The sequence below is a fragment of the Schistocerca gregaria genome, chromosome 7 (assembly GCF_023897955.1).
Source record: "Schistocerca gregaria isolate iqSchGreg1 chromosome 7, iqSchGreg1.2, whole genome shotgun sequence".
NCBI classification, from domain to species: domain Eukaryota; kingdom Metazoa; phylum Arthropoda; class Insecta; order Orthoptera; family Acrididae; genus Schistocerca; species Schistocerca gregaria.
In genome coordinates, this window is record NC_064926.1 from 320,695,283 (window position 1) to 320,721,330 (window position 26,048).

The window sequence follows — 26,048 nt, forward strand, 5'->3', positions numbered from 1 at the left end:
ATATAGTGGGCATGCGGGAGGCCGGATGGACGTACCGCCGAATTGCTCAACACGTGGGGCTTGAGGTCTCCACAGTACATCGATGTTGTCGCCAGTGGTCGGCGGAAGGTGCACGTGCCCGTCGACCTGGGACCGGACCGCAGCAGACGAACGGATGCACGCCAAGACCGTAGGATCCTACGCAGTGCCGTAGGGGACCGCACCGCCACTTCCCAGCAAATTAGGGACACTGTTGCTCCTGGGGTATCGGCGAGGACCATTCGCAACCTTCTCCATGAAGCTGGGCTACGGTCCTGCACACCGTTAGGCCGTCTTCCGCTCACGCCCCAACATCGTGCAGCCCGCCTCCAGTGGTGTCGCGACAGGCGTGAATGGAGGGACGAATGGAGACGTGTCGTCTCCAGCGATGAGAGTCGCTTCTGCCTTGGTGCCAATGATGGTCGTATGCGTGTTTGGCGCCGTGCAGGTGAGCGCCACAATCAGGACTGCATACGACCGAGGCACACAGGGCCAACACCCGGCATCATGGTGTGGGCAGCGATCTCCTACACTGGCCGTACACCTCTGGTGATCGTCGAGGGGACACTGAATAGTGCACAGTACATCCAAACCGTCATCGAACCCATCGTTCTACCATTCCTAGACCGGCAAGGGAACTTGCTGTTCCAACAGGACATTGCACGTCCGTATGTATCCCGTGCCACCCAACGTGCTCTAGAAGGTATAAGTCAACTACCCTGGCCAGCAAGATCTCCGGATCTGTCCCCCATTGAGCATGTTTGGGACTGGATGAAGCGTCGTCTCACGCGGTCTGCACGTCCAGCACGAACGCTGGTCCAACTGAGGCGCCAGGTGGAAATGGCATGGCAAGCCGTTCCACAGGACTACATCCAACATCTCTACGATCGTCTCCATGGAAGAATAGCAGCCTGCATTGCTGCGGAAGGTGGATATACATTGTACTAGTGCCGACATTGTGCATGCTCTGTTGCCTGTGTCTATGTGCCTGTGGTTCTGTCAGTGTGATCATGTGATGTATCTGACCCCAGGAATGTGTCAATGAAGTTTCCCCTTCCTGGGACAATGACTTCACGGTGTTCTTATTTCAATTTCCAGGAGTGTACATCAGTTCAACGAGAAAGAGTACCATTATCCATAATTCTTAAATTTCTTTCATAGATGGAAATTTATTTATAGGAAAGTGATGATTGCTGCAAAAAGTCCATGAATGACGAAATAATGTACAATGAAGAGAAAGGCAAGTCCCCATGTGAATACATTTACAGTCAGTTGTACACATCAAAAATAACATTGCTAATTACTGTGCAAGCAGTTCTGTCTACGACCATGGAACAAGAGCTAGACTCAACTTACATTTGCCAAGAAAAAATAAACATGAAACTCACAACAGCATTTTTCACCAAGGAATGAAACTGTATAATAAATAACCAAAAGAGATAAAAGAAAATGCAAAAATACGCTTATTTAAAAAGGCAGCTAAAAAGTCCCTTTTACGCAATGCATTTCATACACTGAATGATTACTTAGTTAAAACAGTAAGAGTTTGGTAAAAAATGTTATACAGATCAATAATAATAGTAATGAGTATAAAACATCCAAAATTTCACTAACTCCTTCATACTATGTTTTTTTCCCTTATTCTTTCCTTTTTTATAAATTCTTACCCCCAGGCTAGGCATACCACAATATTAACATCTCTTCCTCTTTCCGAGCTCAACATCTCACTGATTATAGACGGATGCTCACCCAATTTTTCAGGATAGCAAATGGGAAGTAGTGGTACAGTAAATGGCCCAGAGATCGCCAGTGCATGTGTATTTATCGTGAGTGAAGTGACAGGAAGCAATGAGTGTATAGTGTGTGCAGTGACTGATAGTGAGACATGAGTAAATAGTGTGGTATTACATTATTTAAAAAGTTATTTGTAAAAAAAGGATTGTATACAAGCAGTAAATCTAATGATTGTCTCCAACTAGAAGTCTGTAAATGTATGAGTATATAAATTAGCGTATTTTAAATTGATCTAAACTTGTAAAGACTTTGAGATGTCCTACTTGCTTGCAAAAAGAGATCTACAGCTGAATTAAGCTGCTACTACTACTACTACTAATAATAATAATAATAGTAATACGCTACGGGCCATTAAATTCCTACACCGAGAAGAATGCAGATGATAAACAGATATTCATTGGACAAATATATTATACTAGAACTAACATGCGATCACATTTTCACGCAATTTGCGTGCATAGATCCTGAGAAATCAATACCCAGAACAACCACCTCTGGCCGTAATAACGGCCTTGATAAGCCTGGGCATTGAGTCACACAGAGATTGGATGGCGTGTACAGGTACAGCTGCCCATGCAGCTTCAGCACGCTGTCACCGTTCATCAAGAGTAGTGGCTGGCGTGTTGTGACGAGCCAGTTGCGCGGCCACCATTGACCAGACGTTTTCAGTTGGTGAGAGATCGGGAGAATGTGCTAGCCAGAGCAGCAGTCGAACATTTTCTGTGTCCAAAAAGGCCCCTAAACGACCTGCAACATGCGGTCGTCCATTATCCTGCTGAAATGTAGGGTTTCGCAGGTATCGAGTGAAGGGTAGGGCCACGGGTCGTTACACATCTGAAATGTAAGGTCCACCGTTCAAAGTCCCGTCAATGCGAACAAAAGGTGACCGATAAGTGTAACCAACGACACCCCATACCCTCACGCCGGGTGGTATGCCTGTATGGCGATGACGAATACACGCTTCCAATGTGCGTTTACCGCGATGTCGCCAAACATGGATGCGACCATCATGTTACTGTAAACAGAACCTGAATTCATCCGAAAAAATGACTCTTTGCCATTCGTGCACCTAGGTTCGTTGCTGAGTACACCATCGCAGGCGCTCCTGTCTGTGATGCCGCGTCAAGGGCAACCGCAGCCATGGTCTCCGAGCTGCAAAGTCTTCGAACTGTTCGTGCAGATGGTTGTTGTCTTGAAAAGGTCCCCATCTCTTGACTCAGGGATCGAGACGTCGCTGCACGATCCGTTACAGCCATGCGGATAAGATGCCTGTCATCTCGACTGCTAGTGATACGAGGCCGTTGGGATCCAGCACAGCGTTCCGTATTTCCCTCCTGAACCCACCGATTCCATATTCTGCTAACAGTCATTGGATCTCGACCAACGCGAAGTGTAATGTCACCATACGATAAACCGCAATCGCGATAGGCTACAATCCGACCTTTATCAAAGTCGAAAATGTAATGGTACGCATTTCTCCTCCTTACACGAGACATCACAACAGCGTTTTACGAGGCTACCCCGGTCAACTGCTGTTTGTGTATGAGAAATCGATTGGAAACTTTCCTCATGTCAGCACGTTGTAGGTGTCGCCACCGGCGCCAACCTTGAGTGAATGCTCTGAAAAGCTAATCAGTTGCACATCACAGCATCTTCTTCTTGTCCGTTACATTTCGTGTCTGCAACACGTCATCTTCGTGGTGTATCAATGTTAACGGCCAGTAGTGTAATAATAACAATAGCCAGCTAGTTTATAACAGACAAACAAAAGAAGAAAACAGAGAATGCAGCAAATGAAATTGCCAAAAGGGGATACAGATGCCCAGCAAATGAGATTCCCAGTATGTGCAGTATTAAAGCACGACTGGAAATATGTGAAAACAAGTCTGTAGAAATATGCTTGATGCCAACTGTTGGAAAACTAGAGACCATTGGACATAAGAAAAGCATCTGTGTGAATACTATGAACTCCAGTGTGAAGTTAGTACTAAGCAAAGAAGGAAGGGCTAAATGTTTTAAGGATATATGTTTATTAAAAGTGACACAATTTGAAGACACCATAGAAAAAGGAATCAGATGAAGTTCAGATGGCTGTCAGGGTAGTGTGTGAAGAATTTAAGAGTGCGCCCGTGTAAAACGTTTGGTTGTTCTGCAGCTTCTATGAACTACTAACGTCTCGTGCTTCAATGATACTGGTTGTAAGCGTAAAAGAGAGGCGACGGAATGTACAGCAATAAAAGACATGTTTTGTTGAGTTTTTTTAACTGCAAGGTATATCATTTAAACACTGTCTCATGACTGAAGATGGCGAATGTCTAATTTATGTGCTTATAAAAGTTTTTACTGTATTCAAATGTGAGTGTGCTACACTCGTCGATTGCTTTAGCTACACAAAAATATTATTAACAGTTTGTTTTTTTATCTTATACACTTATTGTTAATAAAATTCGTTTACTCATTTACAGCTTATTAGCATTGCAGAATTCTGAGAGTTGTTAAAGAGCAACCGCATGTTGGCAGAATTTTAAAGATAACAATGAGGACAACCAGGACAATGTGGAAAGTTGCTTGCCACACTCCTTTTGCGTGCTCTGCGGCTCATACTTAAACTTATTACTCTTGTACTAGGATTTGCTTGTGCTGCAGTATTACGATGAGTGTAGTTAGAACGGAGTATTAGTCGGAACAGTGGACCGAAATCAATTGTGTTCATTTATAATTCCTTACGGAACATGTTGCAATAAACGTTGTGGATATTAACTCGGTTATGAAACGACTCATCCATGTCGTGTCCTTAAAGATTCGATTCCTAAAAGGCGACAGCGACCGACCACAAGTGCAGACGGCAAACGGCAACAGTGTCATCTGCAGTCGGTGTGTCGTGGACAGTGACAGACAAGCAATGCAGTCGCTTGTAAGAAATTCACGAGGCGAGATGTCTGGTAGTCCCACCGCTGTTATTGCGCTGTTATTGGAAGAGGGAGGTGATGACATTTTATTGTTACATTCCAGGAAAAGACGAGAGCTTTAATGCCTTTATATAGAAGCAGAACTGCAGGATGCAGTTACACAGCGTTGTTAAAAAAATATTAAGTGATGAAAATACATTTGGGGACTACTGTTGTTTAAATAAAAGTTTAATTTCGTGTACAGTTTTATTAAAGAACACACAAAACTACAGTGCCTAAGGAATGCAATAAGTGCAGAGGAAAAATTATATTTGACGCTGAGGCAAGTCCACAAAATTTTATACGTTTTTACGTTGTGCTGCAATTTCAAGACTATAGGAACGAGGTGTGGAGGCTGAAGGTCCGCTGCTTCTACTTGGCAGATGTTCTCTTGCACCGTGCAGCTATTATTTCATAATCAGAAACGATATTACTAATTTTTCTTTTGGCTTCTGGAGGTAAACTCCTACAACTATGTTCATATGATGGAAAAATAAGTCAATATCATCATCTCTGTATTCCATGAACATCTTTACTAAATTTTGCCTAATTTCGTCCCTTTCTTTCCTCATTTTTAACGTTGTATCATCATTACTACGAACTTTACTGCGTTTTTTTTTCCGTGCCCTCACACATCGTTCATCGTTTATTGCCTCAAACGTTTTACCGAAAGGTACAGTTGAAGAGTTTGCTCTCTATTTTCTTACTGGCTTTCATGTGTTGTTACCTGTGATAATGTCAATGTATTTTTTTCCCGCAGCTCTGTGTCGTGGAACACTATCAAGGACAACACTTTTTATCTTTGAATATTTTGAGTCAGCGAAACCTGTTCCTGATTTGCTTTTCTTCTTGAACCTCTGGTAACCGTCCCTTAAAAACTTCTGCTACTTCTTACAAGTCATCACCTGTAAATGGAAATTACATAAGCTGTTATGGAGTTGAGGGGCATTAAAGGGAAGCAGTGGTTGGGAAGGGAGTGAGACAGGGTGGTAGCCTCTCCCCGACGTTATTCAATCTGTATATTGAGCAAGCAGTGAAGGAAACAAAAGAAAAATTCGGAGTAGGTATTAAAATCCATGGAGAAGAAATAAAAGCTTTGGGGTTTGGGGATGACATTGTAATTCTGTCAGAGGTGGCAAAGGACTTGGAAGAGCAGTTGAACGGAATGGATAGTGTTTTGAAAGGAGGATATGAGATGAACATCAACAAAAGCAAAACGAGGATAATGGAATGTAGTCGAATTAAGTCGGGTGATGCTGAGGAAATTAGATTAGGAATTGAGACACTTAAAGTAGTAAAAGAGTTTTGCTATTTGGGGAGCAAAATAACTTATGATGGTCGAAGTAGAGAGAATATAAAATGTAGACTAGCAATGGGAAGGAAAGCGTTTCTGAAGAAGAGAAATTTGTTAACACCGAGTATTGATTTAAGTGTTAGGAAGTCTTTTCTGAAAGTATTTGTATGGAGTGTAGCCATGTATGGAAGTGAAACATGGACGATAAATAGTTTAGACAAGAAGAAAATAGAAGCTTTCGAAATGTGGTGCTACAGAAGAATGCTGAAGATTAGATGGGTAGATCACATAACTAATGAGGAAGTGTTGAATAGGATTGGGGAGAAGAGGAGTTTGTGGCACAACTTGACTGGAAGAAGGGATGGGTTGGTAGGACATGTTCTGAGGCATCAAGGGATAACCAATTTAGTATTGGAGGGCAGCATGGAGGGTAAAAATCGTAGAGGGAGACCAGGAAATGAATACACCAAGCAGATTCACAAGGATGTAGGTTGCTGTAGGTACTGAGAGATGAAGAAGCTTGCACAGGATAGAGTAGCATGGAGAGCTGCAACACACCAGCCTCAGGACTGAAGACCACAAAAACAAAAGGTGACAAAAAGGTTTCATTTTTTAAAAATAAATCAGATAAAATACCGGCATTAATTCATACAACAACAAAAGCATCCAACTTCCGTAAAAACCACGTAAGTCTCAGCCTCATTAACTGTAACCTTGTAACACAAAAATGGGTCACTGGTCACCTACAGCCACGAGATACACCGGACATCAAATTCACATAGACAAATTACTCTCCAAAATGTTGCAATATTTCGGCGTAACAAATTCCTATACACTTACAAAATATCTGCAGCCATGTTATGGGGCACGATTACCGTATTAAATGGCACAACAAAACAAAGCAAATGTTTCTATATTTATCTGAACACGGTAGTCCAGGAAGCATTACACACACATAATTTAGCTACAATAAAACAATGCGAGACATTGTATTAATACAGTGTATAAGCCAAACAACACGACAAGTATTAGTTGGCTGTACGCCACGTGTCATTAGAAGAACGTACCACTGTAAGACAAGTCTCTAATTAGTAATGTGACAAACCATTCAGCAAAATGTGATTGAGACAGATAACCTGAATTGAGGTCGCTAATGTCTGGTGAAAAATTCATCTCTTCTCACGCGTGAACTTTACGTAGCATAGTGACTATCACCAAAATGTGTAATAGACCGGAACACATTTTCGCTCGTCGCCGCTAATTCCTGTGATAGCAGTGATCCCCATCGATTCAGGTATAATGTTTCAGAGCTGCGGACTCTGCGTGATGTGTGCTCTTTCAGACATACGCTTTGCCCGGTTGGCGCACCCGCCTAGTAAGGAGGAGATCCCGAATTCAAATCCCGGTCCTCCGTTTACTCCGCGCAATGTCCCTCTGCAGGTGACAGCAGTTATCCCCTTCAGTTTACGTATGATGTCTCACAGCTGCGGATTCTGCGTGATGTCTCTTGTCTCCCCATATAGCCTTACTATTCGTGGTGTAGGTAGGTTTCCAACTCTTGCATTAAAATCAACACTTCATCGCTTCTTTTTGAAGGTCGTCATAAAAAAATGTGAATGTTGTCCTTTCCTCGTCTTGTGCTTATACACCTTTAACTGTTAGACGATCTCTTTGGATTCGAAAACTGACTTCATTATTCTGTCGTTATGAAATGACCATCTAAAGCAAACAGTAGGAAAATCTGATGCCGAACAGGGATTCATAGGAAGAATCTTAAGGAATTATAGCTCGTCCTCGAAAGAAGTATTTTTCACGGCAGTTTTTCGACTAATCCTTGAGTATGTCCCATCAGTCTGGGATCCTTAACCAGGTAGAACTGATAAGAGATGGAGACGTCTCATCACAAAATCGTTTGGTCTGCGATAGTGTTACAGATATGCCCAAAAAACTCCAGTAGCAGACACTACGAGAAAGGCGTTGTGCATCACGGACAGGTTTATGATTGAAATTTTGAGCGAGCAGATGCCAGGAAGTCATACAACGTACTGCTTTCTCGTACTAACATATTACGAAACAACCAAATTTTAGAAATTAGAGCTGACCGGGGTGGCCGAGCCGTTGTAGGCGCTACAGTCTGGAACCGCGCGACCTCTACGGTCGCCGGTTCGAATACTGCCTCGGGCATGGATGTGTGTGATGTCCTTAGGTTAGTTAGGTTTAAGTAGTTTTAAGTTCTAGGGGGCTGATGACCTCAGAAGTTAAGTCCCATAGTGCTCAGAGCGATTTGAACCATTTTAGAAATTTGAGCTAATATAGAGGCTTATTCCCAGTCGTTTTCCTCATGCACTCTTCGCCAGAGAAACAGGCAAGGGGGATCTGTTAGTGGTAGCAGAAGTACCCTCTGCCACACATCATTAAGTGGCTTGTCGATTGTGATGGAGAACTAGATTTCCGTGACGCAATACTAATATTTCTCGACAACCTCAATACTTTTTTCCATTGAGTGTTCTTCCACAAGAGAGAATAGACGCACGACACCGAAAAATTATTTAGGCTTTTCAATAACTGGATAGAGAAAAAGTCTATAGTGTGCACATATAACAATCTAAATTTATGAAGAAATTTTCGGTATGTTACTTTTTTCTAATAATGAAAATGTCAGATTTACAGGAGGAGAAAATGTTTTTGACACACACATTATCAACACGTATATTTCACACATTTTCTCTTCTGCCCTCTCTGTGTCCACCTCTTTGTCACCTCTCTGTCCATCTTATCCTCCCACATCTCTCTGTCCATCTCGTCTGCCTTCTCTCTCCATCCCTCATCTACTCCTTTCCCTCTGACCATATTTGCCTCTCCTCTCTGTCCACAGCCTCCTTCACCTTCTCCTCCACTTCTATCTTCCACCTGCCTCTTGCATCTTCGCTTCCTACACCCTTTTGTCAATCTTCTTCTCCCCCACTCTGCCCATACCTTTACCATCCTCTGCCAGTCCCCTCCTACCCCTCTCGCCCTGTATATCTCCTCTTCTATGTAAACCTTCCGCTGGCATCCCTCTTACTTGTAGCATATGCGAAACAGTTAGACAATGCAGGTGGATACTGCTCCCACGAACTCCCACGAACACCAGCCTACACGTCAGGGGGGTAGGGGGGGGGAGGGGGAGGCAAGAATGGCTTATGCAACTAATGTATAGGCTGCAATGCACAGCAGGTCGATACGACAGGCCAATTCTATGGCCACGACAGACCTCACATTCCGGCAGACTACATAACAGGGGCTCAAAAATCTTTATTTTTAGCCCCTAATGCTTAGGCTGCCCTTAAAAACAGGTTGCCCCACGGCAGGCCGAACTACTCTAACGCAACATGTCTGTTATGCATGGCAGCCTATTTGGCAATCCTGTATCTTCGCTCATATTGATATGATGCTATAAACACGACAGTGCTGATGCTCATAAAGTTTGCTGTTTGTAGGCCATCCGTTTATTACAGAAGATCTAGATTTGAGTTATAATGCGGTTGGTGCTAAAGATTATAAAACAAGAGAGTAGGGAACAAATACAAGCAGGTTGACAACATATTGTAAAAGCAAACAGCATCACCACACAGTTATGTACAATATCACAGTAGGTGATGGTATTACAGAGTATCACGTAGTAAATAATATTGGTTGGTGTAGAATATACAGGAGTCTATCATGAACTGAAGCCGTTGCTTAAATACTTAAGCAGGAAGAGAATGGGTAAGTGGGGTGTTGTGCTCTCGACCGAGGTGCCAGTGAATAGCTAAATAAAAGCAAAGCTCTTTTATTTTTAAAATAATTGTAAAAAAATGCACTGAACAATATAAACCACAAGTTGCATGTGTGGAGCTATAAGCGAAGTCCACTCAGTGATACTAAGTACAAGGTAGCATACCACTCATTTTTGCATTACAAACTAATGAAAGAAGATCCATTTATAGTTCCATACAACACGAAAAGAATAATTTTCAAATAAACTTCCAAAATAATTAAAATTTAAAGGAATGAAAACATTAGAATAAAACCTTGTGTAAGCTCTCTGGGCATAAACTAAAACCGTACAACAGTTAAAGTACATGTCCGAGCTTACAGTATAAACATGTGGAATAAAGCAGCATTTCAATGTCGAACGGTATGAAGCCAGCAAGTGAGTAAATGAACAGATAAGTAAAGGAAAGAAAATACACACATCAAAAAAAGGTTTTGCCTCACTCTGGTTCCCAGAACTCCTGAAGATAGAGGTTGACTGTGGGTATTGCAACACAGACATAGTCCCTTTGACTGTTCAGAGATGTCACTAGACCCGCCCAAAGATGTTAACAACCATGCATGAGCAGCGCCTATTAGACAGAGGGAATCCAACAGCCGATCAGTTCCAGTCATTCCACCAGGAAAGAGGTACACGGATCGTGTTGTCTGTAGTTCAACCATGCCTAGACGGTCAATCGCGTCCGCATTGTTACTTTGGGCCAGGAAGGGCTCTCAACAAGGGAAGTGTCCAGGCGCCTCGTAGTGAACCAAAGCGATGTTGTTCGGACATGAAGGAGATACAGAGAGACAGAATCTGTCAATGCCATGCCTCGCTCAGGTCGACAAGGGCTACTACTGCAGTGGATGACCGCTACCTACAGATTATTGCTCGGAGGTACCCTGACAGCAACGCCATCATGTTGAATGCAATGCTTTTCGTGCAGCCGTACGACGTCGTGCTACGACTCAATTTGTGTGTAATAGGCTGCATGATACGCAACTTTACTCCACACGTCCATGGCGAGGTCCATCTTTGCAACCGCGAACCCTGCATCATGTACAGATGAGCCCAACAACGTGCCGAATGGAAGGCTCAGGATTGACATCACGTTCTCTTCACCGGTGAGTGTCGCATATGCCTTCAACCAGACAATCGTCGCAGAAGTGTTTGGAGGCAACTCGGTCAAGCTGAAAGCTTTAGACACACTCTCCAGCGAGTGCGGCTAGGTGGAGGTTCCCTGCTGTTTTGGAGTGGCATTATATGGCGCCCTCGGACACCGCTGGTGGTCATGGAAGGCGCCGTAACAGCTGTACGATACGTGAATGCCATCCTACGACCGAGACCGATAGCGCAGCCATGTCGACAGCATATTGGCGAGGCAATCATCTTCATTGACGAACATTCGCACCCCAATCGGAAACATCTTGTGAATGACTTCCTTCATGATAACGACATCGCTCGACTAGAGTAGCCAGCATGTTCTCCAGCGTGAAACCTGGGTTTGAAAAGGGCTGTTTATGAACGAAGTGACCCATCAACCCCTCAGAGGGATCTACGTCACATCGCCGTTGAGGAGTGGGACAACCTGGACAAACAATACCTTGAGAACTTGTGGATAGTATGTCACGGCGAATACAGGCATGCATCAATGCAAGAGGACGTGGTACTTGGTATTAGCGGTACCGGTGTGTACAGAAATATGGACCACGACCTCTGAAGGTCTCGCTGTATGCTTGTACAATGTGTGATTTTCATGAGCAATAAAAAGGACCGAAATGATGTTTATGTTGATATCTATTCCAATTTTCTGTACAGATTCCAAAACTCTCTGAACCGAGGAGATGATAAACGTTTTTTGATGTGTGTGGCACCATAAAAAATGGTGTGCCCTCTTTGGGTGTAACTTAATATCATACAGATCGTAAAAATACATTAGAGCCACCTCTGCGGTAACAGTATAAATATGTGGAATAAAACCGTCAATAATAACGTCAAAAAAGCATGAAGCTAGCAAGCGTTGTATAAAAAATTTGACAATAAGTAAAATAAAGGAATGTAACAGAGTTTTGAGAAATAAAATATGTTGAAACAACTGGGAGGGTATGTGGTTCTTTTCAAACGTGCTCGTTGTTTTCAACCGTGCGCTCTCACTGGGCTGAAGTCACGAAACTAGCCAAAGAACAAGGCAGCTATGCTTAGAGTAATTTTTGTGTCCATAGAATCAAATAAAGAAATGAAACTGATATATTAAGTTAAAATGGTATCCATAAAAGCTATTATGGGCAGGCGTGAAGTGTCAAAGAATCACGGCCACGGTAAATACAGGGTAAGGCAAATAAAAGGGGCCCGACAAGTGGATACGATTGCTCGTGTATGTAAGCATATAACCACACTCCGTGACGTGCACACCATGTGTACACACGCCCCGTGGTCCACGCCGGTTCAGAACGTAGTGCGGGCTTTATCGCTGTGGGTGGGGCAGTGAAGAGGAGAAGCTGAGGTTTGCCGTGTAGTGTCTTCACGCCACATTATTGTTCCCATATTTCATCAGACTCTGACCTTGGCTCATTATATTGCCGACATTTTGAAAAATTTGTGGCAGCATTAAAAGAGGAAGAAAAGACATACAGTTACTTCCAACACGATTGAGCAACTGCCCATACAGCCGGCCGAACATTGGAGTACATTTGAACAAATGTAGCCCCTGATAGAGCTGTTAGCAGATTTACCTGATCTGGCTGGTACCCAAGTCAGCTGATCTATCAGTATGGTATTACTTTTTGTGGGGAGTACTCAAGTCTAAGATCTATCGCAACAAATCTCATAGTCTTCAACACCTGCACCAGAACATTTCGGATAATACTGCAGCAATTCCAGCGCTCCAGCTACCATCCGTCCTCGGCAACTTGCTGAGCAGGGCCCACAAGTGCCAAGAGAAGACTGGTGATCAGTTTTAACATCTGCTATGGTCAAGTCAGTACTTTATTTCCTTTCCGGTGCTGTGTTTCTTAATACCCTGTAACTCTGTTCTCTGGACCACTTTCATTTATCCCAACCTGTACTACCGATCTGCGCCGTATTGTAGCGACAACAGAAACGCCGGCAATATATAAAGTAATAGGACAGATCGTTATTTGGGCTGCAGACCAACACTGTGATTTTGTTTTTGAATCGTCAATCTCCTGACTAGTTTGATGCGATCCGCCACGAACTCCTCTCCTGTGCCAACAGCTTCCTTATCTCAGAAAAGCACTTGCAAAAAATCTTCAAATGTGTGTAAATTCCTAAGGGACGAAACTGATTAGGTCATCGGTCCATAGACCTACACACTACTTAAACTAACCCATGTTAAGAACAATGAGGGAGTACTCCGGAATCTTTTGCCAATGAAGAGATCATTACGACAATTCTTCAGTTACGGGTCAAATGATTTTTCAGGAACGAGCAGATTTTGCCTAAAAATAGCCACTTCTGGGAAAAAATGACTCTGAGTACTGTGGGACTTAACTTCTGAGGTCATCAGTCCCCTAGAACTTAAAATTATTAAAACCTAACTAAACTAAGGACACCACACACAACCATTCCCGAGGCAGGCCTCGAACCTCCGGCGGGAGGGGCCGCGCAATCCGTGACATGACGTCTCAAGCCACGCGGGCACTCCGCGCGGCAAATCACTTGTAACCATTTGCTGGATGTATTACAGTCTCTATCTTCTACTCAATTTTGCCCTCTTAGCTACCTTTAGCACCATGGAAGTCATTCCCCGATGTCTTAACAGATGTGCTATCAAAAATGTTTCAAATGGCTCTAAGCACTATGGAGCTTAACATCTGAAGTCATCAGTCCCCTAGAATTAGAACTACCTAAACCTAACTAACCTAAGGACATCACAAACATCCATGCCCGAAGCAGGATTCGAACCTGCGACCGCAGCAGCAGCGCGGTTCCGGACTGAAGCGACTAGAACCGCATGGCCACAGTGGGCGGATGATGTCGTATCATCTTGTCTCTCTCCTTGTCAGTGTTTTCCATACATCTCCTCTCTGGTCCTGCAGACAACCTCCTCATTCCTTACCTAATCAGTCCTAATTTTCAACATTCGTCTGAAGCACTACATCTCAAATGTTTCGATTCCCTTCTGCTCCTGTTTTCCCATAGTCCACGTGATATTTTAATTGATCTCAAAATGCATTACATATTGAGTCATAGTAGATCTTAAGGGGACGAAAACAGTTACAAAGTAACAAAAAAAAGTATTCTAATACTGACTTGTTAAAAGACCAGATAAGTAACTGACATGTGTAGTGAACTACTAATCTGGCTTTAGTTAGACGCTTCTTTCTACAAGATATCCCTCAAAAGTTCCCTGACGTGGGCCGGGTTGAGTGGCCGAGCGGTTCTAGGCGCTACAGTCTGGAACCGCGCGACCGCTTCGGTCGCAGGTTCGAATCCTGCCTCGGGCATGGATGTGTGTGATGTCCGTAGGTTAGTTAGGTTTTAATAGTTCTAAGTTCTAGGGGACTGATGACCTCAGAAGTTAAGTCCCATAGTACTCAGAGCCATTTTTTCCCAGAAGTGGCTATTTTTAGGCAAAATCTGCTCATTCCTGAAAACTCATTTGACCCGTAACTGAAGAATTGTCGTAATGATCTCTTCATTGGCAAAAGATTCCGGAGTACTCCCCCATTCGGTTCTCCAGGAGAGGACTATCAAGTGGTGGGTGAACACGATAAAGATACTGAATACAAATGGAAGGATAGTGTTCTATGAGACATGGTATGGAATGTCCCAAGTCTGAACTTGGTAGGGAAGCTAGAAAATCTGAAACGGGAAATGCGAAGTCCCAACGTAGATTAATAATCAGCATTGGCGCCCGAGGACTTCCCTCATAAGAAGTCACCCTCATTCTGCCAATGACCTTGTCAGAGAGGGCGGAAGAGCGGACAGAGCTTCAGGTCATAATCTTGTTCTCAGGGTGGGAAACTTCCCCTTAAGATGGAAGAACCATATGTGATCAACGGCGTGAGGACGCAGAAGGAAACCACTGAATTCAAGATACATAACGTATATCCACAGGACATGTGGTCTGTAATTCTGAAAGTCTCATGATGATCATTCCATTGACAAAAGACTTCGGAAGAGACCCACATTCGGATCTCCGGGCTGACAAGGGAGAGGTGGGCACGAGAAAAAGATTCAATAACTGACTGAAGGATAACGTTATACGAGACGGGGCGTGGAATGTCAGAAGCTTGAACGTTGTAGGGAAATGCAAAGGCTCAATCTAGGTCTAGTAGTGAAGGGTAATGGAAAGAAGACAATGATTTTTGGTCAGACAGTTACAGGGTGATTTCAACAGCAGCAGAAAAGGGTGTAACGAGAGTATGATTCGTTTTGAATGGGAAGGTAGGGCAGACAGCGTGTTACTGTGAGCAGTTCAGTGACAGGGTTGTTCTTATCAGAATCGACAGCAAACCAACACAGACTACGACAGTTCTGACGTCGCAAGATGAAGATGAAGAGACAAAGTATATGTGGAGTAATACAGTACGTAAAGGTTGATGAAAATGTAGTAGCCATGCGGGACTGGAATGCAGTTGTAGGGGAAGTAGTAGAAGAATAGGTTAAGGGAGAATATCTGCTTAGGACAAGGAATGAGAGAGGAGAAAGATTGAGTTCTGTAATAAATTTCAGCTACTACTAGTGAAAACTTCGCTTGAGAATCACAAGAGGAGAAGGCATACTTGGAAAAGGCCGGGTGATAAGATTTTATTCAAATTATATCATGGTCAGGTAGAGACTTATAAATCAGATAGTGGATTGTAAGGTAAACCCAGGAGCAGATATAGTCTCAGATTACAATATGGTAGTGATGAAGAGTAGGCTGAAGTTTATTAGACAGAAAGAATCAATACGCAAAGAAGTGGGATACCGAAGTAGTAACGAATGACGATATAGGCTTGAAGTTCTCTAAGACTATAGATGCAGCAACAGGGAATAACTCAGTAGGCGGTACAGTTGAAGAGGAATGGACATCTCTATAAAGGGCTATCACAGCAGTTGGGAAGAAAAACAAGGAACAAACAAGGTACCTGCGGAGAAACCATGGGTAACAGAAGAAATATTTCAGTTGATCGACGAAAGAAGAATGTACAAAAATGTTTAGCGTAATTAAGAAATACAGAAATAGAGAATCAGAAGTCGCTGACGAATGAAATAAATAGGAAGTGCAGGGAAACTAAGACGAAATGGCTACATGAAAAATGTGAAGAAATCGAAAAAGAAATGATTGTCTGAAGGACTAACTCAGCATGTAGGAAAGTCAAAACAACCTTCGGTGGAATTAAAAGCATCGGTGGTAACATTAAGAATGCAACGGGAATTTCACCATTAAATTCAGAGGAGAGAGCAGATAGGTGTAAAGAGCACATTGAAGGATTCTATAAGGTGGAAGATTTGTCTGATGTGATAGAAGAAGAAACAGAAATCGATTTATGAGAGATGGGGGATCCAGTATTAGAATTTAAGAGAGCTTTGGAGGACTTAAGATCAAATAATTCAGAAGGGATGGATAACATTCAATCGAAATTTCTATAATCACTGGGGAAAGTGGCAATAAAATGACTAAACTGGTTGGTGTGCACAACGTATGAGTCTAGCGACATACCATCTGACTTTAGAAAAAATGTCAGCCACACAATTCCTAAGAGTGCAAGAGCTGACAAGTGCGAGAAGTATCGCACAATCAGCTTAACAACTCATGCATCCAAAATGCTGACAAGAATAATACAAAGAAGGATGGAAAATAACATTATGGATGTGTTAAATGATGATTAGCTTGACTTTAGGAAAGGCAAAGGCACCAGAGAGGCAAATCTAACATTGCGGTTGATAATGGAAGCAAGACTAAAGAAAAATCTACACACATTCGTAGGACTATGTTGGTCTGGGAAAGGTGTTAGACAATGTAAAATGGTGCGAAGATGTTCGAAATTCTGAGAAAAATAGGGGTAAGCTATAGGGAGAGACTGGCACTACACAACATGTACAAGAGCAAAGAGGGTATAATAAGAGAGGACGACCAAGAACGAAGTGCTTGGACTCTGTAATTTTTCGCCTGTACTGTTCAGTCTGTACATTGAAGAAGCAATGATGGAAATAAAAGAAAGTTTCAGGAATGGAATTAAAGTTCAGTGTGAAAGGACATTGTAGCAGGCACTTCAACCACCAAATGTATCAGGATGACCAAATGTAGCAGGAAGAGGTAGAAAGCACCGTGTTAAGATTCGTCTGAGCTGTACAAGTGATTTATTGTTTCCAAATAGAGTGCCATGTTCCCCTCCTCTCCATCACCGGGTCCCGCAATACTAAGGACACCACCTCTCTGTCCGCAAAACGGCTTGGCATGGAATGGCTGCCTCAGTGGCCCATGCACGCACCGTGTGTCAGCCTTATACGCCAGTGGAGTGCAGCATCGTCAGGATGCCAGCAGATGATTCAGCGGTCTGCTTCCCTACCGACTCAGCGCTGCTCGGTGTGAGCCGCAGGCAGCCATTTGCGTGCTTCTCGCCGGCATGGCTGAGATCGCAGTGACAATAAGCGCCCGCGATCTGGAGCCCGAATCTGTGGCCCTCATCTCGGGATGCCTCCGGCATGTGTTGGAAGCCAGGACGATGCCTGCGGTAGCGAGGCTTGTAGTGGCCTGCCGCTGGCTGGCTACAAACCCCTCGGGTGCCTCAGAGGGTCGAACTAGCGACCCACTGTGGAATGGCACGCTGGTGCCCCAACAGCTGCTGCTTGTAGCTGGTGATGTGACATGTCCCTCCGTCCAGGAAAGCTGCCACACTTGAATGGATCTCGTTAGAAACCCGCACCTATTTATACGCAGCTGTGAGCCTCTGTTTTGCCATACGCGCCGCTTCTCGTCACGTACTCATAACACACTAGGTTCGCCAGTGAGCCCCTTCTGCCTGTGATTTGCGACATTTAAATTTGACCGCCCTGTGGCCTCTATTCTACTTCGCAAATGTTGGTATGCGTATCTCACCGCAATCTGGCCCACTCCTGGCTGTAACTTCTGCTCAGAATATTGCACAAAACTAACTTTCCTATCCTAAACGGTGGTGCTGCTACAATATCAATGATACGATTCGCTGATGACATCGCTATCCTGAGTGAAAATGAAGAAGAACTACATCTGTAGATTGGAATGAACAGTCTGAGTACAGAGTATGGATTGAGAGTAAATCGAAGAAAGACATAATTAATGAGAAGTAGTAGAAATCAGAGCAGCGAGAATCGTAACATCACGGTTGACGGTCACGAAGTACATGAAATTAACGAATTCTTGTACCTAGGCAGATAAATAACCAATGATGGACGGAGCAAGGAGATCATCAAAATCAGACTAGCACTGACAAAAATGGCATTAGTGGCCAAAAGTAGACCAACACTGGCAAAAATGGCACTCCTGCCCAAGAGAATTCTACTAGTATCAAACATAGGCCTTACTTTCAGGGAGAAATTTCTGAGAATGTATGTATGGCGCACAGCATTGTGTAGCAGTGAAACATAGACTGCAGGAAAACTGGAACAGAAGAGAATCGAAGGCTTTGAGATATGGTGCTATAGACGAATGTTGAAAATTACATGGACTGATAAGGTAAAGAATGAGGACGTTCTGTGCAGAATTGGAGAGGAAAGGAATATCGGGAAAAGGCTGACGAGGAGAAGGAACAGGACGATAGGATGTCTATTAAGACATCAGGGAATAACTGTCATGGTGCTAAAGGGAGCTGTAGAGGGAAAAAACAGTCGAAGAAGGTAAAGATTGGAATACATCCAACAAATGATTGACGACGTTGGTTGCAAGTGATGAAGAGGTTGGCAAAGGGAGAGGAATTCGTGGTGGGCCACATCAAATGAGACAAAAGAATGATGACCCCCCCCCCCCCTCAAAAAGAAATTGAAAATGAAATGGAAATAAGACAATATTTTTTGACAGGTTAGCATGGTAATATCCAGAGCAGCAGAAAATGGTGTAATGGTAGTAAGAATTGTCATGAATAAGAAGGTAAGACAGAGAGTGAGGTACTAGGAACAGTTCAGTGGTTGGGATGGTCTCAGCAGAATCGACAGAAAGCCAACATCAAACAGTTCAGGTATACGCACCGACGTCGCAACCAGAAGATGGAAAAATAGAGAATGTATACACGGATACTGAACAGGTAATTTAGTACGTAAAGAGAGGTGAAAATGTAATAGTCATGAAGGATTTGAATGCGGTCGTAGGGAAAGGAGTAGAAGAAAGGGTTACACACCAGGGCTTGGTGACAGGAGTGAGAGAGAAGAAAGTCTGATTTCGTTCTACAATAAGGGCGTAAGCAGTCACAGATATACGACGTCTGTTAAAAAAATTCCGAATCCTTATCCACAAAATTTTTGTAAGTTAATTTTTACTTATTTTGCATTTTCTCCTTCGAAATACTCTCCTCCACAATTGATACACCGCTCCCAACACCGTTCCACTTCTGGAGGCAGTCTTGGTACGCCTTTTTCTGGATTGCACGAAGTGCCGTCTGTGAATTTTATTTTATCTCGTCCGTCGTTGGAAATATTGTTCCTTTCAACAGGGTTTTTAGTTTTTCAAATAAAGAAAAGTTCGCAGGGGTCAGGTATGGAGAGTAGAGAGGATGAGGCAGCCCAAAAAAATTGCTCTAAGCACTATGGGACTTAATACATGAGGTCATCAGTCCCCTAGACTTAGAACTACGTAAACCTAACTAACCTAAGGACATCACATACATCCATGCCCGAGGCAGGTTTTGAACCTGCGACCATAGCAGCCGCTTGACTCCGGACTGACGCGCCTAGAACCGCTCGACCACAGCGGAATGCACAACAGTGATTGCTTTTCGTGCCGTATCAGGCACCAACACGGATGAATATACAGGTCATTATCGTGACTTAAGAACTATGAACAATCTCGCCACATTTCAGGCCGCTACCTTCTCACACTTTGTCGCAGGCGTCGCAACACGACCATGTAGTACGATCGATTAACAGTTTGTCCCTTTGGCATGAATTCATCCTTCAGAGTGAAAGACAACTATCATCGTATCTTTGACATTTAATGTGACCTGACGAGCTTTTTATTGTCATAGAGTCTTTCTCGACCCTTTGTGAAGAGTGAACCTTAGTCTCAACATCATAACCGCAGATCCACGACTCATCTCCATTGTGATTCTCATAAGAAACATTTCTTTCTCATTTGCACGATCCAAAAGCGCTTCACAGGTTGCGATAAGAAGGCCTTTCTGGGCTTGACTCTAGAGTTGTGGGACGAACGTAGTGGTAACACGATACAATCCAAGACACTGTGTCATGAAATCACGACATGATTCAACTGAAATGTTACGTTCTTCTGCAATCTCTCGGACAGTCGATCTGCGTTTGGCACGCCCATTTATGTTGACGTTTCTGACATGAGCATCGTCGGTAAATTTCGAAGTGCGTCCTGAACGAATGTTACCTTTAGCTTCCGTCCGATCATTTTTAAACCGTGTGAACCATTTGTAACGCCGAGTACGGCTTAAGCACTCAGCACCGTAGGGTTTCTGCATCATTTGGTTGTCTCTGTAAAGATTTCCCTGAGTTTCAAGCAAAATGTAATGCAGACGCGTTGCTCCTCTAACAAGGCCGTCTCGAAATTCGCGAACTGTGTGACACAACGTTCTACTCAATAAGCACTGAAAAATAACCAACAGACATGCAACAATGAAACTTCCGACAGTTACACATTGAACACAGGTGTATGTAGGGATGCCAACCGCATTTCGCTCCAACACGCTGTGACGAAGTGAGAGTTATTTCGTGAAGTCAGATAACACGAAAATTATCAACGCAGCAGATTGGCATCAGTGTCCTCTCCTCAGTCGCTCGGCACATTGTGTCCGGCTCCCCCTCCTCCCCTCCTCCTCGACCGCTGGCGTTGTGAGTTGGCGAAAGTGTCCACGTTAGAATATATCACAACACTATTAGCGCGAAATTACGAATGTTCCAGAATTTTTTGAACAGACATCGTGGACTCAGATCACAATTTAGTAATGGTTAAGAGAAGGGTGAAATTTAAGAGACTGGTCGGGAAGAATCAAAAGGCGAAGAAATGAGATGCGGAAATACTAAGAAATACAGAGGGACGCTTGAATTTTTCTGAGGCTATAGATAGTGCGATAGTAAATATCTCGGTAGGCAGTTCATTTGAAGAGGAATCGATATTTCCAAAAAAAGAAAAAAAAAGACAAAAACAGAAGTTGGAAAGAAATATGTAGGTACAAAGAAGGTAACTGCAGCGAAACAATGGGTAATAGAAGAAATTTCTCATTTGATTGACGAAAGAAGGAAGCACAAAACTATTCAGGAAATTTAGGAACACAGAGATACAAGTCAGTTAGGAATCAAATAAATAGGAAGTGCAGAGAAGCCAAGGCGGAACGGCTACACGAACAATGTGGAAAAGAAAAACAAATGATCATGAGAAGGACTGACTTAGCATTATGGAAAGTAAAAAAAAAACCTTTCGCGAAATAAAGAGCAAGGGAGGCAACAAAAGAGTGCAACGGGTAATCCTGTGTTAAACGCAGAGGAGGCAGCGGATTGGGGGGGGGGGGGGGGAGAGTACATTGAAGAGATCTGTGAGGTGGTGGAGGACTTGTCTGACGACGGAAGAAGGAAAGAAGACAGAAGGAACAGATAACACCCCACAGGAATATTCAAAGTAATTGCAGAAAGCGGCAGAAAAGGAATATGGAATGTATTAGACTGGCGATATATAATCACACTTTCGGGAAAAAAACCATCATCCACACAGTTCGGAAGACAGCAAGAGCCGAGAAGTGCGAGAAGTATCTTGCAATAAGCGTTGCAGCTAATGCCTCGAAGTTGCTGTCAAAAATAATTTGCATAAGAATGGAAAAGAAAGCTGTATCAGTTAAATGACAATTAGTTTGGTTTTGGGAAAGGTGAAGGCCCCAGAGCGGCAGTTCTAACGTAGTGATTGATAATGGAAAAAATCCTGCAGAAAAATCAAAACACAATCACAGGTTCTGTTGACATGGAAAAAGAGCTTGACAATGCCAAAATGGCGCAAGTTGTTTGAAATAGTGAGAAAAATGTTGGTAAGCTATGGACAGAAAGAACAATACACAAACCACCAAGAGGGAACAATAAGAGTGGAAGGACAAGATTGAAGACAGCGATATAGTCTTCCACCCTTCTGATCAGTCTATACGTCGAAGAAGCAAGAATGAGATTAAAATTTATGGTGACATGAATCAATGACAAGATTCGATGATGACATTTTTATCACCAGTGAAAATGATGAGGAATTACAGGATCTGTTGAATAAAGGGAACAACTACAGAATATGGACTGTGTATACCGAAGAAAGTCCGATGGAATGAGACGTAACAGGTAAGAAAACGCCGAGACACTTGACAGCAGAATTGGTGATCACGAAATAGAGGAAGTCAAAGAATTCTGCAAGCAGGCAGAAAAATAAACCCGTAACGGGCGGGGCTGGGACGACGTAAAAAGCGGGATAATACTGGCAAAAAGAGCATTCCTGGCAAAGGGAAATCTACTGGTATCAAACATATAGGTCTTAATTTCAGGAAGAAATTTCTGGAAATGTACAGAATTGTAAGGTAGTGAAACATGAACTGTGGGAAAACCGGAACAGAAGACAATCCAAGCATTTGAGATGTGGTGCATAGACGGCTGTTGAAAATAAGATGGATTGATAAGGTAAGGAACGAGGAGGTTCTCCGCAATATCGGCGGGGAAAGGACTACATGGAAAACACTGACAAGATGGATAATAGAATAGGGTATTTTTTTTTAAAGAAAATAGATGAAGTGTCGCCGATTCCAAGGATGGTGTAGCAGGGCTCCATGCTCTGCGAGAGCGTTGTATGCATCTTTGAGCCAAATTCCACATTACTGCCTCGTAGCCGGTTAAAATGTCGGGGTTTCCAAAAGTAATCCAATAATTATTTTGTAAAGTATATATTACCTGGCCAATAAGCGAAATTAGACACCAAAAAAGCGTCAAACGTGAATGGAATCTTGTGGGACTTAATTGCGAAGGTCATCAGAACCTAAGCTTACGCACTACTTAAACTAAATTATCCTAAGGACAAACACACACACCTATGCCGGACCTCCGCCGGGACCAACCGCACAGTCCACGACTGCAGTGCCCCTGACTTCTCGGCTAATCCCGCGCGGCAACTAGACACCATTTCGCTAAGTGCGGTCTGAATACGAATTTACATAACCCACGCACTTAATAAACACAAGGTTTCTAAGAATAAAATATAACATTTTACCATCACCCGCAGCTTTCTACCTTGTTGACGATTCGGTTCAGGTACTTTGCCTTGTGTGTTTCTGAGATGGGCATTGGTAAGCTTCAGCGTGCAGGTATACGGTGAGAGCGTTGGTTACCGGCGCTACATTGACACAGTTCTACATTACACGGTTTCTCCCAATGTATACTCACGTGAAATCTTTCCTGAAAATGTTCCCATCGGAAGACATTTCCCAATCTTACGGACATTCATTCTCGTTTGCCCATCTGCTCACTCATCCTTTTTTCACACTCGCACTTGGAACGTGTCAGCTTGTTGCAACTAATCTGACTTCAGCAGACGAAGTATTTTCGTCTTTACGTGCAGTAGTCCTGTTACACAAGGTAGGTTTGAGTTTCACATAACGTTAAGACAGGTGTTGCAGTCAGAAATTCGTCGAGATTTTTGCACTCTAGTGACTCATATTGTTGTTGGGTACAGACAATAAACAGACAGTCGCCTCTGCGATAGACCCGTATATTCTACACGAAGAGACGCATTTACACTTATGGGTTGTGCTGGAGCCGTTGAAAATGTTGGTAGAGAGTTGGTTTCATTTAATTCAAGTCGAAGGCCCCACTTAACGTATTCGCTGTGGTATGAAAGCCTACACTCTTATATAGTGCTTTTGGAAAGTCACTGCGCACCGGACTACGAACTACGGATGTAGATGACGTTGCGTATTAGAAGCGAAGTTTGAGCAAAAGTTGGCAAAATTATTTTTCGTGGGTACACGATTGTTGTACACGACTGTTTCTTAATTAATTCTATCACAGTCTAAGATAACAGTCGCAAATACACCGTCCCGGTTTTGCTGCGCGCTGCAATAACATAGTGGCAAGCGACATGCAAGTTATACTGTTGAGTTCGATGGTGACTTGTGAGAGCGAATGCAAGTCGTAATTGTTATAATGCCACGTAGAATGGTTTTTACAAGCGAGAGCGTCTGTAGGTCACTAATCTGCAGCATCGAGAAAAAGAAGACACTCCATTTATCTTTTTGTTTAGATTTCTCGAGGGACCTGAGTTAAGAAACGCCACTTGACACAAGTTTTTTTTATGATTCTCCTGTAATGTACTGATATGGAATGAAGAATGTCGTTTTCCTTTAAGAACAGATAGCGATAGTATATCTAAGCAACGACATCAAGTTTTCACCACTGCAGTTCAGTTCATACCAGTAAATGTGGCACGTAGGAACCTCATATGCGACACAATACCTACATTAACGTACCAAATAAGCCACGACAACTATAGCTGAAGGGAAAATCACACAGACGTGATAATAAAATGTCAAAAGCAATGAAACTCTTTCACAACACAGAAGAAACCAATCTCTATTGATACATGGTCGACCAGAGTCTGGGCACATGTTTATCAAGGAAGGTCGCCAAACTTGTCAAATGAGAAGGTATTTTATTTAATTTTGACTACCTGTTTCGGCATATCAGTACCCCGTCTTCAGGCACCATATGCACTTCACTTGTTAGTATTCAGATGTATCGATACTGGCATACGGAGCCATCAGTATCTGGATATCGTGAATTCGTTATTCGAGTATTTCTTCGAAGACAGTTTTGTCGTCAAGTCTTCGAAGGAAGCACACGAATAACGAATTCATGACATCCAGACACTGATGGTACCAGTATGCCAATATCGATACGGCGAAATATATGTGAAGTGTATACAGGGCAAGAAGATGGAATACCGAAATGCCGAAATTGGTAGTCAAAATAAAACACTGTATATGAAGTGCATATAGGGCCTGAAGACTGACTACCGAAATGCCGAAACTGATGGTCAAAATAAAATAAAATGACTGTCCAAATACGTATGAGTGTTTGGTGATCTTCCTTGCAAAACAGAAGAAGCCATTTCCACAAAGGTTGATACACTGAGCCACAAACGGCGAGAATCTTCAACACATTTGCTTTTGAAGCAAAGGTAATCACATTCGTATATTAGGTAGTCGAGTAAAGTCTAAGAACGTGCAAACCATTAGATATCATACAAAATTATTAGATGTCAGGGGAAGTGCCTGTCAGAATTAGAACGGGCAACAATAGAAATATTTGTTGCTCATGTCTGAAATATGTTTATACTTTCTTGATTTCAGTGGAGTAAGCTCCAGTTATATGCATATTCAAAAGTATTTTTTAGTGAATAAGCCGTAGCTTAGGTCATTGAACAGTGATATTCAGCCGTTTTTACATTTAATTAAAAATCATTCACATCTTCTGATGTTACACAAACGCTCCGTGGCAAAATAAATAAATAAATAAATAAATGTGTTGTAAATCGCGTAGAGAGTGGTGAAAAACAAATATTATTATTCATCCCTACGACGCATGTGATTGTTTTCTCAGCCAATGGGGTGCTCTTGTCGGCCCAGCTGCCAAACGATAACAACTTCCGCAGCAGTTTCGTGACTATATATGTGAGAGCGCAGTTCTACTTTTCTATAACATTTCATTTACTGTTTTTTTTTTTTTTTTTTTTTTTTTTTTAGGTTGATGCACGCTACTGAATACGATGTGTAGTGTTTGTGTGTTCAGCTTGTTTGTAAAGTTTGGTGCTTTCAGCTGAGGAACGTATTTTTCTTGGTGAACTGTAGTTTCGATAAGCGATAAATACTCAGATACAGTGGGGAAGAGTTTGCTGAAAAATTCCCGGTGACAGCTGAGACTCATCGTAATGCGTTTCATCCATTTATTGAGAAATTTTAGAGGTGTAGGCTCAGTATTAGGTGCAGAACGAAATGGAAGATTACCTAAACTAACCGAGTGGAAGTTGTTGGACATTTCTGAC